At 36.3% G+C, this 15817-nt stretch overlaps 1 pseudogene across 1 annotated transcript; it reads left to right on the plus strand.

Moving 5' to 3' along the window:
- The first annotated feature begins 3713 nt into the window (after positions 1-3713).
- Positions 3714-15205, plus strand: LOC114269231 (adenosine kinase 2-like; annotated as a pseudogene). Its single transcript, XR_014342180.1, has 11 exons — positions 3714-3906; positions 4828-4874; positions 4987-5018; positions 5104-5205; positions 5371-5438; positions 12612-12688; positions 12776-12873; positions 12970-13040; positions 13126-13192; positions 13270-13451; positions 14813-15205. The product of XR_014342180.1 is annotated as an adenosine kinase 2-like (transcript).
- The last annotated feature ends 612 nt before the right edge of the window (positions 15206-15817 follow it).

Below are 15817 nucleotides of genomic sequence, written 5' to 3' on the forward strand. Positions count from 1 at the left end.
TGTGGATTAGTTTGCATAATGAGAATTTTCACAGAATTAGATAATACAAAAACGTAAAACGGGTGTTCATGATTGTTGGTAGGGCTATTTTTCTTATCTAGCTTATGAGTTGTTTGTTTTCGTGACTTCTTTTTTTAAATATATTTTTTAGGGCTATTTTGCTTATCTAGCTTGAGAGGGAGATTTATAATCTGGCTTTGAGCCGTGGTAGAAGCCGAACAGAAGATGGACGAGCACGTTTTGGCCAAGCTAACTTGGGCCTATTTAGAGGTTGTTTTGCTCGGTCGAGGTCCAGGATCGAGTTAGGGCCGAGCTACTTGGGCTTGTCTGCGTCCAGAATCGGTCTTGATCGGCCGAGGGTCAAGCCCCGTGTATGGGCTGAGCTTACTCGGCCGGGTTGGTCACCTACCAACCCGGGTTCCACGGTTCGCACGTTTAGCTCGGCGGAAAGGCTTTTTGTTTGCCGGCTCGACCTGTCTGGAACTCTGCTCTACCAAAATACTACTGATCTCGATTGTTATGGAGCTCGGCGAGTGGACACTGGGACTTATTGTGCAGTCCGGTCGTGTGAAGCCGAGGTGATGCCGCCGGGCTGCCAAGTTCTCGGTAATGTTGTCTAGCGGTTTGGTTAGGTGGTGTTCGCTGGATTTGTGCTGACAGACGGGAGAGCAGCTCAACGTATCGAGACCAATGGGTGCAGAGTTGAGCGCAGAAAGTATATAAGCATGACTGCGCCCCCCATGCTGAGGAGGGAACATCATTTGGTAAGAAACACTCATTGTGATATATCTCTCTTCCTCTCTCTCTCCCTGAGTGTGTGTTAACTTGACCGTCGGAGGGGTTTTCCGGCCACACACCGCCGGGTGGCTCACCGCCGTTGTGCTTGCAGGTCGATCGGATAGACAAGGAGCTTGGATGAAAGGAGTACGGGCTCCGCGGAATATTTGCTTCCCGTACATAGCTTATGATTTGTTTATTTTTGTGGCATTTGTTTTAATATATATGTTTTATGGATTAACTGTTTGATGGATATACAGATATTGGGATGAATTCAGACGACGAGAAAATAGAAAGCTTTTCATTGTGTAGATGAATGGTAAGATTTTGCTATAGACCTTCAATCTTGTTACAACTACAGCTGATATTGAGTATTATGATATGTTTTTAATGGAAAAACACCTTATAGGGGGTGATAATTTAACAGGTAATGAGGGGGTGATTGGTGGAAATCCTAATAGGTTGATTTGTTAGGATGTATTCCCATTTATATTGTTTTTTTTTTTGTTTGTTTTTGGAACTAAAAAAGAAGAAACCTCTTTGTGTACAAAATATGCTAATGTCTCTAGTGGAGGACGGCTCCAGTGGGGTGTTCTTCGCTCTCTGTTCTCTTCTCAATGTTGAAGGTGTTTAGAGATGGCTTGGGGTTTGACATTAATTCTTTTTTGAGTAACTTTTTTAATCTTTCTTTTCTCTTATAAATATTCAAAAACAAGACAAGGATATATAATAATTGTATCATTGAATCAAAAGTGTTAATTGAGAAGAATTGATAGTGTAATTAGAAATGTTAAATATCATGATTTAAGTCTCTCAATTCAGCTGATATAATAAGAAAGTTGAACCTTGTATAATTGAATTTTTAATGAATCAAAAGTTAATACATAATATCACATGTAAAATGTAAAGCACATATAGATGTGTATATATATATATATGTAAGGCATGGATAAAATGTTAAAATAAAAAATTTGTACAAAAATATATAAATTAGTAAGATTATTTAAGTTGATTATTTATGTACTACTTTTATGAGGGGCATAGACGATTTAACTTTTTATTAATTTTAGAAATTACAATTTAAATGAAGCATTTTTATATATTTTATACATTTTAATATTTTAATTTAAAGCTTGTTTTTTTATTTGTATGCAATATTAGATAAATAAATAAATTATTAAGTTAATTTACGATTTTAGTGTTACTCATTTTTGTAGTAACGTTACATATTTTTTTATTAAAACATTTTCAAACTACAAAATGTGTAATAATACTACAAAATACGTAACATTATCATAAAATGTATAACTTTTTATCTCAATCACAAATTATCATTACTCCTTGAAGGGGTGTGTATCATAATGTTTCCCTTAGATTTTTTTGAATGAAAAATGTTAAGACTCATAATTTTGGAACCACAAATTTATACTTAATGATATTTTATTTTATTACAATTTTCTATTAAAATAAAATTATCAAAATGCCCTTATCTTTTTCGCTAAAATCTTAACTTCCTAAACCTAACCCTAGCCACTAACCACCATTGTTGTAACTCTGCCGCCACAAAATCCCTATTGCCACGAGCTTCCTATCATTGCAAACTCAGTCCGCAACCTCTCTCTAGCACCCTCGCAACCATCACCATTTATTCTATCAAAATCATAGTCGTAACCCCTCTCTCTCTACAAATCTCTGGCCACCACGATTTCTCTCTTCAAAACCTTAGTTGCCAGTGATCTCTCTTTATCTCAAAACCCTAGTTGTGCAATCTCTCTTTGTGTGAATCTCTCTATATATCGTGATCACCAGTGTATGGAGAGGGTTGGTGTATTGCAAGTGAGGGAGTTGAGAGTGGCAACGGTCATGAGGAGGGTGTTGGAGAGGATTGAGTAAGGGCAGAGGTGGGAAGGGAATAGTGGGGGAGGTTTGAGAAGGGGCACCAGAGATGGTGGTAGCAACGGAGGTGAGATGAGAGACTTGTGATGGTGGCCAGGGTTTATAGTGGTTCATGGCGGTGACGAGTGGTAGCTAGGGTTGGATTAGGTTTCAAGGGGTTAGGGTTATTGTTGATGAGGAAGGATGTGTACTAAGTAAAACTTATATTTAGAAATCATTAAGTGTGTGTGTGTGTGTTGAGAATAGACGTGTACTAGGAGGGTTTAGTATGTAGAACTAAAATTTCCTGTCATGTTATTCATCAGCCGAAAGTAAAAACCCATTCATAGAAATACAATGTTGACCCTCATCAATATTGGAAATTTAATTTATCAAATTCTAATTCTCATATTTAATATAGTTTATGGATAATTTTACCATTATAAATATTTTTTTAACTCTTAGAAACTTAGTAATGTGAGCATTCACATTAAATAAGTTTGATAATATTCACAAGGTAAAGGGGCAATTTACATTTTAAACAAGTCTCAAAAGTGTAATGATAATTTATCCAAAAACAAAATATTCATACTTCAAAAATTAACCAACATTCTTTTCATAATTACCAAAAAATCTTCCAAAAAAAATGGTTGGAAGCTCTAATAAAGAAGCTTTAATGGGAGTGAATTCTACTATGATGTAATGTTTTAGGTTTGATTTTATTTATTTTAATTATTTTTTTTATTTCCTCCCACATCATTAAAACTTAATTAAAATTTTAAAATTAAAAGAATATATCATTGCTCATCTTCCAAATTATTTCTACCAACAAAAGTCAAAGGACAAAAGCGACAAAGAGGGCAAAATACAACTCATCACACTGTTTCCAAAACGTAATTGATTCTGGTAGTAGTATAGATATAGATATGGATATATACTAGAGAGGATTTATATATAGGAAAATTTTGATATACATACTTTTAAAAGAGTATATCATTGAATTTGATTATATTATTATTTTTAATTATAATTAATTTTTTTCTTTAACTATTATATCATTTTAATTATTACACATGATATCTTTAATTACATATCATGTTATAAAAGTTGAGTGTTTCCCATGTATATAACATAAGAAGGCTCTCTCAATGGAAACCACCTGCAATCAGCGATGGAGTAGGAGAGAATTCTATTGGGGATGGGCAATCCACACCTCGACATCTCCTCCGTCGTCGATCAAGCCTTCTTGGACAAGTACTCTCTCTCTCTCTCTCTCTCAAATTGTCTCTTTGTTCCATTCAACTTTTGAATCTCCACTCGATTCGTACACCATTTGTTTGTTGATTTTACCCTGTTGCCAAAGTATTCGATTTGGAATTTTTTTGAGCCGTTGAGCTTCTTGTTATGGTTGTGCAGCTGCCTAAATCATAATATGTGCACCTCCAAAGATTTGAATCTCAAAATTTAAGTAACAATTCTGCAATAGTGAAATCAGTATAATTGATCATCTGCCTCTATTTTGACCTTTTTGGTTGAAATAGATTCATCATTTTAATGTCCATTCTCACGTTCGGCTCACTAAAAAACTGATGAAAAATGTATGTCATAAATGGAATCGTCATTCATCATTGTAATGGAGTAGTAGTCATTTCATAAGAAAGCTAAAGAATGACTTCATTTCCATTATATTTCGTTTCAGTGAACCAAATACTACATAAGCTTATTGCAGAAACTAGAATACACATTTCATTAAGTTTCCCATCACGTGACACATTTTGGAATATTTGCTTTCATGAAAAGGGTATTAATTTTGATTTGTGTGGATTAAAGTTTTGTTGGGTAAAACTCCACTCGTTGTTCTGGTACTGAACTTCACCTACATAAATAGTGAAGTATAACATCTCTCAAGTAATAGCACACCATTATCAATTAATAAAGTTATGAAAAGGAGAAAATGAAGAACAAAAAGAAAAACTTCAAGATCACCTGTGATTTTTTACGTATGTTATACAGCTATTAGAAATTGTAGTGTTGATTGGATGTACAAAATTATTTTCAGAAATCACAATCACAATGTGATCCATTGACCAAGAAAGCGCATTGCACAGTGCATTTGTCATTAAGTTATTGGCTGCATTGATTATCGAACCAATGGTATAATGATGCATTTCTCAGGTATGGTGAAATGGCATCCAAATACAATGTGGAGTACATTGCTGGAGGTAAGGTGGCCATTGCGTGTATGATGTGTTCGTGAAAATTAGTTTCCATAATAACATTTGTCAATATAATTATCAATTAGCAATAAGCTTAATGCAAAATTTTCATGTGCAGGTGCTACTCAAAATTCAATCAGAGTTGCTCGGGTATGCTTAAAATTTATTATGCCTTACCTATCCAGTAATATTATCTCACCACGCAGTAGAATGAATTTTCCTTTTCTATTGACAGTGGTAGCTTCAAATTCCTGGAGCAACTAGTTATATTGGTTGCATTGAAAATGAAAAGTTTGGGGAGGAGATGAAGAAAAACTCAAAACTTGGTGGTGTTAATGTAGGTTCTTTGTTGTTTATCCTCCTCCATTGTCATCATCGTCATCGTTGTCTTCTTTGTCCTTTTTCTTTCAGTTTTTGGCTTTCAAATTCATGAATCCACATTCTAAAGCATGGAACCCAAAGTACTAATTTACCAACATTATCTGTCATGTTTGACACTCAGGTTCACTATTACAAGGACGAGTCTGCACCAACGGGTACCTGTGTTGTTTGTGTAGTGGGTGGTGAAAGGTAAGTTTCACATAACCTTGCTCGAAACTCCTTTTACTGCCCCACTGTGGTATTAGTGTGAATCTTCTTCTACCTTTTATGAACAGAGTGAGTCTCTCACCCTGTTCTAATGAGTGTTATCATGGATCCCAAATATGTTTTCCGCCGTTGATAAAAAATTGAAATGTGCATTGTTGGTGTTAATTTTTGGTTTTATGAACTATTACTGTTAAAAAATTATTAATATATTCTTCATAAATGTGTCTGAAACTCAATCGTGTAGATATTTGTGCTTCAGAAAATGAGCGTTCCCATTTTAGTTCATCATTACAAACTTGATTGTGTGCGGCATCCTTTTTGTAAATGTGTGAACTACTTGCCTAGTCATTATGCTCTTACAATCCTGAATGATTGCTTCAAAAATCATGATATCGAGATCACATCTCACTGTTATGAGTCAGTGATCTCTCTCTTTTCAAATTATACAACTTTTTACCTAAATGATAACACTCTGTAAATCTAATGAATCATCTCTTTGTTTACTATTCTTAGGGCTACTGCTGTGTGCCTTTATTCCTCTTGTGACAGCCTTGTAATTGCCATATTGGAATTGTTCCAATTCTTCTTCAGCCAGAGAATTTGAATTTATTTAACATAAAGTTATATGAAACTACATTATCTGCATCTGCAAGTGACGGAACTTAGTGTACTAATATTCAATACTTTAATAAATATCATGTTTGAAATTATTGTGTGACGACCCCAACGCGCATATTATTTTTATATATTATTTCATTGAGCATAATCGCATAATTATTTGTTTAATTGGTGTTTATCTGTTTGTTTATGGAATATCTATTAGAATACCGACTTTGAATTTGAAATTGAAAGTTCAAACGGATTCAGAAACCGAAATTGACCAATCCAATAGGCTAATTGGAATATATAGAATCATATGTAAGTTTGATTAAAATTTGATTTGGACCAAAATAATTAGATTAAATTAACTAAACTTATTAAAATTAATTAGAATTAAGTTTAATTAATTAGCCCTAATCTCATTTGATTAACTTAACTTAATCCAATCATATATATATGTTAGAAACATGTTTAGGAGCTCATTTCTCATCATCCTTTGAGCTGAAAAATTAGAGAGAGAGAGAGAGAGAGGGAGGACAACTACTTTAGAGAGAGAGGAAGAAGAATTGAGAGAATTAAGCTTGTACATCTTCAATTCAAGCTCTAGGTATGATCTTTAACCATAATCTTTATAAATAGTTTATGTAGAAGTTGAATTCATGAGATTGTAGGATCATTTGCATGAAATTGTTAAAGAAATGCTAAGATTACTTTGAATTTGGTAAGCAAGATCTAAATTGGGACATGCAAGCATAATTCATCATCTTTAAGTTTGATTTCCACCAAAATTTTTACATGCATGAAGTTATACATGCTATCCTTGAGGGTTTTTTATGATTTCACACTGATCACCTCATATGATCATGTTTTGAAAAGAAAAGTATGATCATGTTTTGAAAAGAAAAGAATTGAATTCTTTACATGCATGGCAAGATTGAAGAGCTTTGAGTTTTGTTTTGGGAAAATTGAAAGAGATTTTGAACTATGGTTTGATAATTATCAAGTATTTATGTTTTATAAAGTGTTTCCCTCATAACTCCTCTAGCCATGCAAGCTTTAGACTTGAAACTCATGCCTTTGAACTTCAAATGCAATTATGGAAATCCCAAAATTTGTCCACTTCGCTCGAGCGATGCATCTATTGCTCGAGTGCACTTTGCAGGCATCCAGAAGTTTTGTAGAGTTTTACAGACCGCTCGAGCGATCTCAGTTCATTTTCATAGTTGGCTCGAGCGACCATCGAGCCTAGATTTTGACCACCAGTACTTTTGTAGACAGGCTACGTCGCTCAAGCGACCAAAGGTGTGCTCGAGCCAACTGCCCTATTTTTAGCATTTTTGAAACACACTCCCATGTGCATGTTTTCATCCTCACACTCTCTTAAGCATTCTTGGACATTGTTTAGACAACATTAATAAGTAAATGAATTAGAAACACATAAAAGGGAAATGAATTAAGATAGAACGTTTGATTGAGACATGTGTTTCAATGTGTGCTTTGTTATGTGTATTGTATAGGTAAATGCCCGAGGCTTTATATCGGTACAACCCACTGTGAGTAATATCCTTATAAAGATATGTCCGAAATATGTTTTGAAATTTTTTACATCATGATGATTTTGAAATGTAAATGAATGATTGTCTCTTTTTGAAATGTATTCGTGACATCTTTCAGTGAGACCTCGCCTGGGGGAAACAATACCATGGCCATTGATGAATAGGCCCTTACCTGGGGGAAACAATACCATGGCTTATTGGATTAATTGAAACACAAAGATTTCTGATATTAGACCTTAATAGTCCACATTGAATTATGGATTATTAATTGACCCGTTATGGTCTATTGGATTGGCCCTTGTGGTCCTATTGGCCTTGGCCCATTGTTACATTGTTACTCTATTAGATGTGCCACGTATAATGATTCAAATGATTATCGTTATTGCAAATGATTGATATGATTGTTAATCAAATTGTTTTGCTGAAATGGATTGTTTCGGGAAATGAAATATACGTTTTGTACTATGTTGGACTTCATTCATTTAAACCCTTTATATTGATATTACTCACTGGGTTTTAGCTCACCCCTCTCCCTTATATATATGTAGGTGAGCAAGTGGAACGTCAAGCCTAAGGCAGCCTCAGAGTTGACCCCTATGAAGCCATTTTTGAAGTGTCTCTGTGATAGGGCATGCTTGGACTCGAGAGGAGTCAAGCTTTGTCAACCCTCCTTTTTTGTTTTGTCTAGTTTTGTGATTTTGGAACTTGTTATGGACGAATGTCGTATAAGAAGTCTATCTTTTGCGTTATGTGTAAAAATATATGTATTATTGATATTGATTGATTGATGTAATTACAAGATTGATTTAGATTACAATTACAAGGATTCCTATATATAGAAGAAAATGTGGTAGTAGGTGTAGGAGTGAAGTGGAGGTGGTAGGTGGAGTGTGTGATAGTGGAGGTGGTAGGTGTGGAGTGTGTGATAGTGGAGGTGGTAGGTGGAGATAAATTCTAACAGCCCCCCGCAAACTCAAGGAGGATAGAAACTAACCAACTTGAGTTTGGAGAGAGTAACAAAATAAGAAAATACATAAAAATAAAAAAGGATAGGAGACACTGTATGGTCGTGTCAGACCGTTGGTGAAGACACTGTATGGGGTGTCATAACGGTGTAGAGGACACTGTATGGTGGTGTCAGACCGATGTAGAAGACAGTTTATGGGGTCATGTCGGACCGTTGTAGAAGACAGTTTATGGGGTCATGTCGGACCGTTGTAGAAGACAGTTTATGGGGTCATGTCGGACCGTCGTAGAAGACAGTTTATGGGGTCATGTCGGACCGTTGTAGAAGACAATGTTGTGACAGTTTACGGAGTCTTGCGGGACCCTTGTAGAAACTAACCGGAATCAATGTCGGGACAGTTTACAGGGTCTTGTCGGACCCTTGTAGAAACTAACCGGAATCTATGTCGGGACAGTTTACAGAGTCTTGTCGGACCCATAAAGGAGCTAACCGGAATCAATGTCGGGACAGTTTACAGAGTCTTGTCGGACCCATAAAGGAGCTAACCGGAATCAATGTCGGGACAGTTTACAGAGTCTTGTCGGACCCTTAAAAAAGTTGCACCCTCAAAAGGTGTGCCCAATTCATAAAAAGGCGGGCCATCAAAAAGCGTGCCATCAAAAGACGTGCCATCAAAAGGTGTGTCCACTTTATCAAAAGATGTGCCATGAAAAGGCGTGCCAGTTTGTCGGGCGTCAAGAGGCGCGCGATGCGCGTGGCAGCATCGGCTATTTAACCAAGACGAAGGCAGAGGCTGAGGCAGAGAAAAAACTGAGAGAAACCTCTGAAAAATCCTTCGTGTTGCTGAGAAAGATAGTTCCGTTTGCGGAGAGAGATAGTCTGTAATACTCTGTTGCCCAGAAAATAGTCTGTAACACTTTGTTGCCCAGAAAATGGCCTCGTCTTCCCGGAGTCTGCTCACCCTCTTTCCCGACCTCAACGAGTCAACAAGAGAGAGAACTGGAGCGGTAGCACTGGAACCTCAACCGAGTGCCCCGGAGTTTACTCCGCTGAACTTTCCGATGCGGTCTGTGGAGCAAAGAATGGCAGTGCAGTCGGATGTGGAAGCAAATCAGTATACTCTGAAGGCATGTGTGGAAAGCATGACGGCGGTCACAAATTTGTCGAACCGGCTGCAGAGTAGGACAAATGAGGTGCAGCATTTAAACTCCCAGCTGGCTCTGCTCCAACGCATGTATAAGGATGCGCGAGCAGAGATAAGTGTGCTAAAGGCGGAAAATAAGGAACTGAAGCGGAAGGTCACCGTGATGTTCCGTTTTGGAGGTCCGCCATATGCTGCAGTGGAGGAGTATGGGGGAGTGAACGTGCTCGGTGGACAAGGAAACACGGAGACCGGACTGGCACGGGACACCCAAGATAAAAGTAAGAAGAAGAGACCTGCAGTAGAGTAGAGAAGGGAAAAGAAAAAAACCCACTGTGTGGGTGGATGTTTTGTGTGTTTGTTGTTTTGTTTTGTTTTGTTTTGTTTTTTTTTTTTTTTTTTTTGCTGTAAAATGGGGATCGGGGTTGATCCTAGTGTAAAATTGTGATCGGGTTGAAAACCGAGGTGGTGAATGGATTGTGGATTTGTTTTTGTTTGTTTGTTTGTTTGTTTGTTTTTTTTTTTTTTTTTTTTTTTTTTTTTTTTTTGTGGAATAATAAAAATAAAATAAAATAAAATAAAAATAGATAAAACAATATATATATATGTTAAATTGTTTTTAAAATAGAAATATATTTTATATACTCTAGTGGGATGAAAAATGGTGGGAACAAAGAGAATAAAAAAAAAAATAGAGATAAGAAAAATAAGCACCCGGATGAGACATGCCCAGGTGGGGTGATGAATAAAAAAATAAAAAAACAACAAAAACGAAAAAGTAGAAATATTAAAAAAATGTGATGGGTATGTGGTTTAGTGGAAAACATGTGTGAAAGGGGCTCACCAACTAAGTGTTGTTGTTAAAGAATAAAAGAAAAAGAAGCACAGGGGGCAGACCCAGTCATGGCGATGATGATGTTTGGTGGGTGGTGGAAAAAGTAAAGTGAGAGAGAAAATGTGTTTCCCGGATTTGAGAGAGGTGTCTGAGGAGTGGAAGAAGGACCTCCAGAAGCTGATCATCATGTGGTTGTCTTGCAGAAAAGGGGATGCATGGAATTCCAGTCACTGGTGGCAATAAGAAACTGAATGGGTTGTTATTAACAATAACTGTTCGGCAGAGATCCTGTGAGAGGCAAGACAGATCCTTCACATCATATACACATATATACCAAGCTGGTACAATCTTCATTCACTTTTGTCACCAAGAACAACAGCAGGTTGGATTGATTCACTTCAGGTCGCGAGTTGATTGCAAAGGTTCGCAAATTCGACTCAGGACTGTGAAGAAGAATCGCGAGTCGCGAAGGAAGCCCCAAGGTCAGATCACGAAGGAGTCTAGATTCGAATTTCAGAGTTGATGAAAGGTCAGCGATGTCTGATTCAGCGACGAACTGAGTTGCAGGACCAAACTCTGATCAAATCTTGATCTGCAAAGTCAGATCGCAAACTCAGTTTGTGATTAGATTCACATGCCGACAAGAACAGCTTCGCGAAGAACTCCAGTCAGTTCGCAAAGAGCAATACTTTGATCGAAGGTGTCAATCAACTCGCATGTGGGCTGCAAAACTGATTTGCAAAGAAGGCCCATGAACTGGAACCAAGTTACAACACTGAATATAGGTCGAATCAGAGTGGAACATCAGCGAACCATATGCTCAATTGCTGCGGATGATGAAACCATGTACAGCCAAATTAGGCACAGAATCTCAAGCTCCGAAACCAAATAATAAAGATCAAATTGAGAGAGAGAAGACAAATGCCCCAATTAGGGGTAAAACCCCCAAGGTCTAGAGAGAGAAAAAAATTGGTTGGAGAAGAGATGGCCTTCTGTTTGGTAATGAAGGGTGTCCCCCCTGCATGGTGTGTGTGTGTGTTTTGCCCATCATTGTTGCAGACATGGTGTTCGATGAAATGTCTCAGAGAGATCTGATTGTTTGCAGACATTGGTGAAGAAGAGTGACGGTATGTGTAGAGAATTTTAGCGGACTAGGTTGAGGTCCGGCGGGCGGCTAAGGTGAGGTTGCCGCCCGCCGGGGAAGCGAAAATACTAGGTTCTAAACCTGCTCTGATACCATGTAAAAATATATGTATTATTGATATTGATTGATTGATGTAATTACAAGATTGATTTAGATTACAATTACAAGGATTCCTATATATAGAAGAAAATGTGGTAGTAGGTGTAGGAGTGAAGTGGAGGTGGTAGGTGGAGTGTGTGATAGTGGAGGTGGTAGGTGGAGTGTGTGATAGTGGAGGTGGTAGGTGTGGAGTGTGTGATAGTAGAGGTGGTAGGTGGAGATAAATTCTAACATTATGTATATAAGCAAGAATGAAGTTTAAAGTTTTAAATATTTATGAATTTGGCATATGCACTGCTCCATGGACTATCTTTTATATTCAATATTGCTTCCGCTAAGCCCCGTCATCATATTATAATTGATTTTGTCATTGAGGCCATAGGTAATTAGGGATTACTGGCCGGTCATGACACCTAAACCTCTAGAGGCGGGTTTGGGTCATGACATATTGTGAATAGAAAATTATAAATTTACATTATTTTGGGACTATAAATTTTAGTATCTTTTTACAGGATAGAAATATGACAAATTATTGAGCAAATGTCATTACCAGTATAATGTGGACATAAACAGACTAGTTTGTGAACCACACTCAAGCTTAGTTATTTAGTTAATTGTATGAATACATTTTAAGCTGTTGTGATGCATTTAAGAGTTGATTTATTTTATACCTCTCCATGTCAGCCTGACTGCATACGGAACATATGAACTTCTCATTTCTGGCATGTTGAGATACAAATATGAAGCTGGACTGGCTTTTCTGAATCTTCACGCAGATGGACTAACCATATTTTGTGTTAAATATATATGCAGATCACTAGTTGCCAACTTGTCAGCTGCAAATTGCTACAAATCTGAACATTTTACGAGACCAGAAAATTGGGCATTGGGTATTATGTCTTCCCCGTGTCCTTTGTCGAACATCTCTTATTGGCTCTTATATATTCTTTTGTGCTAACTTGATGATATTTGGACAGTTGAGAAGGCCAAGTACTTCTATATTGCCCCATTTTTTCTCACCGTTTCCATAGAGTCTATTCTGCTTGTTGCTGAACATGCAGCTGCAAACAAGAAGGTATAACATCTAATATGTAATTGGAAAATCCTACTTATACGTTGGCTTGCATTAGCTTCTGCGTGAAACATCACTGACATTTTCTTCCATCTGCAGGTCTTCATGATGAACCTATATGCTCCATTTATCTGTGAATTCTTCAATGATGCACTTGAGAAGATTTTACCGTAAGTCCAATGGCCTCTTTTTTTGTAATTTATTTTAATTGTGAATGAAAAATATTGATATATTTCATGCCTTTTGTTGTTCTAGGTACATGGACTTTGTTTTTGGAAATGAGACAAACGCAAGAACTTTCTCAAAAGTTCGTGGTTGGGAAGTAATGTTTGTTTGGGCAACAGATTTCATAAATCCCTTTTATAATGTTTACCTGATTGGGTTATTGTAAAATTGCAGACTGAGAATGTTGAGGAGGTAGCTTTAAAAATTTCCCAATGGCCAAAAGCTTCTAGAACACACAAGAGGATTACTGAGATTACTCAGGGTGATCCAGTTGTTGTTGCTGATGGTGGGAAGGTTAAACTGTTCCCTGTAATATGGTTAACTAAAGAGAAACTCGTTAATACCCAATGGAGCAGGTATGTGCTCTCCTGTTGCTTTTATTGGGTCAATGCTAGAAGAGGAAATCATACCATTTAAATGTACGTCTGTCAAAATTTAAAATGTTCTGAAACATCTGATATAAAAATTAAATAAAATGTTGTTCGTTCCAGAACACTGCCATGCTTTCTTGTGTTGGTTTGAGGCGACCATGGGTTGTTGGTTGGTGGCAGCCTTTTTGATGATGGTAGTTAGAGGGGAAAAACAATGTTTGGTAGGACACAAATTTCATTACTATCCTCAAGTGTTGGGCACTTGTTATTCCTTGAATAAAATTTTAAAGGCAAAATTAATTTTACCCTTTTGATTTGAGATTGGAGCATTTTACCCCGCTATGATTTCAATACAGTGAGAGACCTCCCATATGGTTTTGGAGTAAAGTGCAATAGTTAACTCTGGTAGATGTGAAATTTAAGACACCTCAAACCCTTCACCTCTTTTGTTATTTTCTTTTTATCTCTTCTATTATGCACATAATTTATAACTTAGTCAACATTAATTCAATTAAATCACCAACTAACCCTAAATTCTTAAATTATTGGGAAATTTATCCATAAGTCCTAGTTTTTGAAAAGTTGAACCATTTAGTCCTAAAAGTTTTCTTATGCTCCATTTAGTCCCATTTGCACATCAATCTAATGTTCGAAACATTAATCTGATGTTCGAAAGTTAATGTTCGAAACATTAATCTGATGTTCGAAATCTAATGTTCGAAACATTAATTTGATGTTTGAAACATTGTAATGGAACCTTTCGGTCTATAAGAAAACTTTTAGGACTAAACAGTGTATAAGTTATTAATTTGGGATTTATTGGTACATATTCTAATTCTTAAATTTTTAACCTAATTTTAATTAGTTATATTTTAAATCAATCCACAACCATGCCAGAGTTGTTGTAAAGGTTAAAAATTCAAATTAAAAATACAAAAAAAAATTAGATAGTAAAGTTTGCCATACTTACAATGTTGGTTCGGATGAAAAATCTTAACGGGTGCACACACCACTACAAGAATTTTTAGTAGCTTTACGTTTTTTTGCTTAACCCAGGGAATGAAGTGTAGTTTACACTTATTTGTATTTTACAATTTATTACTTTTATTTTGATATTTGTTTTTAAAAAACACTAATTTCCCAATTTATTCAGTCAGTTCGAAGCTATGATATACGCATCCTTGTTTCCTCAAGGTGTTCCCTAGGACAAGTGAATCACCAATTCACCATAGAAGCTTGGAACTCTAATTAGCTCACGAATGATATCCCATTTTTCATTTCTTAGTGAAAATCTCACTCCCACAAATTACATATATTCTATTTGATATATCTATTCGCCCTTGTAGGTGATGCTTTCGTTGGAGGTTTTCCGTCCCAATTGGTTCAAGAGAAACCCATCAAGGACTGCATGAAAGCTGGTTGTTATGCATCAAATGTTATCATCCAAAGGTTTGGCTGCACATACCCAAAGAAGCTTGATTTTCACTAAACTCTTATTTCTCTTCTCTCAGTTAACAATGCTATGTTCCAATTTTGGTCGTCGAGTAAGCAATTGTTAGTATTTTCATATTTTATTTTTGCCAGTTCCTTGCTGATTGTTATTATTGTGAAGAAATAGCCCTCGGAAACCAGTTATTTGGTGAGGGAGTTTGATCACCTCGGAAACCAGTTATTTGGTGAGGGAGTTTGATCACCCGACCTCTATTTCTTAATATGAGTTAAAAACTAGTTGTCCCTTATACATGTCAAAATATTTGAGCAATTTCTAACTATTTTATTAGTTTTTCACCATCATGATGGTTGAAAATTGAATGGGATACAACATAATAATATTATTGTCACTTCTAAATTGTTGACCTTTTTAATTTTTTAGAACATAGGAAATATTATATTAATAAACAACATAAGACTCTAAAAGGTTATCCCAACCAAGCAACAAAACAAAAAAACAAAAATAAATTTGCCAAAAAACAACTACGAGCTAGGAAAAACCACTGATTTTCTCAAAGATGTGGTCTGGAAAACAATATTTGCTTGAAAGCCTATCATTCTTGTCAACGTCGTCCCCATCGCTGCTACCCAACTCCACTGTCACGGTTGCCGAACATCAAACATCGCAAGAAGCTAGAGTTAAGAAGGAAGTACATCCACAATGATATGAGAGAAGACTTGAGAGAGAAGGGAACCATTGTGGGTGATGAAAATCTAAAAATCTATGCCAAAATCGAAGGAGAAAACGTTCAAAATCCCTATTTCGAACATAAAAAATCTAAATCTACACTCGAAAACTATAGATCTATAGTCTAGTAGTGTAGATCTACACTTTAAAAGTGTAAAGTGGGTTGCCGAAA

The sequence above is a fragment of the Camellia sinensis genome, chromosome 10 (genome assembly GCF_055761805.1).
Source record: "Camellia sinensis isolate YWXY chromosome 10, ASM5576180v1, whole genome shotgun sequence".
NCBI lineage: Eukaryota > Viridiplantae > Streptophyta > Magnoliopsida > Ericales > Theaceae > Camellia > Camellia sinensis.